The sequence below is a fragment of the Armigeres subalbatus genome, chromosome 3 (genome assembly GCF_024139115.2).
Source record: "Armigeres subalbatus isolate Guangzhou_Male chromosome 3, GZ_Asu_2, whole genome shotgun sequence".
Taxonomy (NCBI): Eukaryota; Metazoa; Arthropoda; class Insecta; order Diptera; family Culicidae; genus Armigeres; species Armigeres subalbatus.
In genome coordinates this window covers 127,941,797-127,943,584 of record NC_085141.1, presented here as the reverse complement: position 1 = coordinate 127,943,584, position 1,788 = coordinate 127,941,797, and the positions used below count along the sequence as shown (strand labels likewise).

At 34.0% G+C, this 1,788-nt stretch overlaps 1 long non-coding RNA gene across 1 annotated transcript; it reads left to right on the top strand.

Moving 5' to 3' along the window:
• The first annotated feature begins 1,000 nt into the window (after positions 1–1,000).
• Positions 1,001–1,398, top strand: LOC134220938 (uncharacterized). The gene is made up of 3 exons (XR_009982126.1): positions 1,001–1,075; positions 1,128–1,192; positions 1,262–1,398. It is a non-coding gene; the product is annotated as an uncharacterized LOC134220938 (long non-coding RNA).
• Positions 1,399–1,788: the final 390 nt, after the last annotated feature.

The following is a 1,788-nucleotide window of genomic DNA, read 5'->3' as shown; positions in this document are numbered from 1 at the left end:
AACAATGGCGTTCTTTGCTGGATTTATTTTTCACTACAGAAGTACTATGATTATTTGTTAATAATACCATGACAACTGTCAACAGCATAGTATTTTTAACAACTGAGTAGTTATTTTAATCGATTTAGTATTTGAGATGAATACATCTTAAAATAGTTATTTTAAACACGTTTTCATAGTAAAAACTACTATAACATTCATTTCAGTGTACAGAGTTCCCAGTAATGTCGATGCTGTTGATGAAAATAATTTCAAAGATTTCGTCGATTTATTTACATTGCATAAATTATAAGGGCGATCGTAAAATTAAATCATGCTGTTCACTCCCGCATAGTGAAAAACATTAGGTCGAATTGTCACAACCAAATACAAAGTTTACCACATGAGCTCACCGTTAACATTATGATTGAGGAAATATCCAACTTTAGGTTTCCTTCAGTGTTTCACTCTGTATAACAATGACTCTACATTATCTCTGATTATCAATTTATGTCTTACTAGTTGAACCGGCAGACGTTGTCCTGCATAGTAGGCGAGAATGTGCATTCCGAACTGCCCATGCAAAGTTCGCATAGGAATCACAATTTTAGTTTTTCACGATTTGCTCAACTTTACTCGTAATTTTCGCATTAGGAAATATCATATAAACCCGTCGGAAACTATAACGAATGTTTCTGCTGAAGAAATGAAAAAATCCATCCAGCCGTTTTCGAGTTATGCGGATACGAACACAGACCATTTCATTTTTATATATAAGAAGAAGATTGTCAACGAAAGATTTTTATGCTCCTCCCTTGATTCCACCTTTATTTTTTTAATCTAATGAATGATATTATATTTTATATGGATTATCTAACAAGCTGTGATCTTTCAGTATGCAGTCTGAACATAATTACGTGTTTTCCATAGCCTCAAAACTTGTCACACACACTTTGATGCATCATACTGTTTCAGGTTAAAGCTACCACATCTGTTACAGTTATCAACATTTGTGTGCATGCAAGAACTTTCAGTCACTTTTTTCGCTTTATTCAACTGCCATCTTTGTTTACACAGACTAGCCGTGATGAAAAATGTGAGTTTTATTTTGCTATTATTTACATGGAAATAAATTGATATTTTTATAGTTTAGTATCACCATCATTGCACTAGCCGGGACTCTCATCCAGTGCATAATGCAGCATGATTCAAGGTAAGCAATAATCAAATTTTAGCTTGATGTACATCATTACATTGATGTTCCATGTATGAATTATTCTAGGTGACTCTGCGGCAAGCAAAAAACATAAACGGCAGTCATCCACCTACATCCGGAAGATTTCGTCATGGATAGAAGTGGTCTGATGCGGTGGCGATTGGCAGTTCGAACAGCTGCGCATACTAAAGTGAACTCAAGAATGACGGGCAATTCGAGGTGAATTAGATTGTTTTATTCAAGTAATTTATTGAAAATAAAAATACAATGATGTAGAAAATGATGATGCGCTTTTTATTTTTCTTCTGAGAAGTATGTATTTTTAATTTGTACATAAACATATAAGATAAGGTGCCAAACTATTTTTTTCATTATATTCTCCAAAAATTACATCACAGTATGTGTTGTAGTTCAGCTTCAAGAAAATGGATAGTACATCAACTTCTGCATCCTACATATTTATTCATTACTTATTGAATGGGGGGGGGGGTGGTGGTTCATGTTTGGTTCATGTGGTTTCATGTTTTTAGGCTGCAAACTGCTGTTGTCATCTTCATCTCCAAAGCACAAATTATCTATTTATTCCTCGGTTC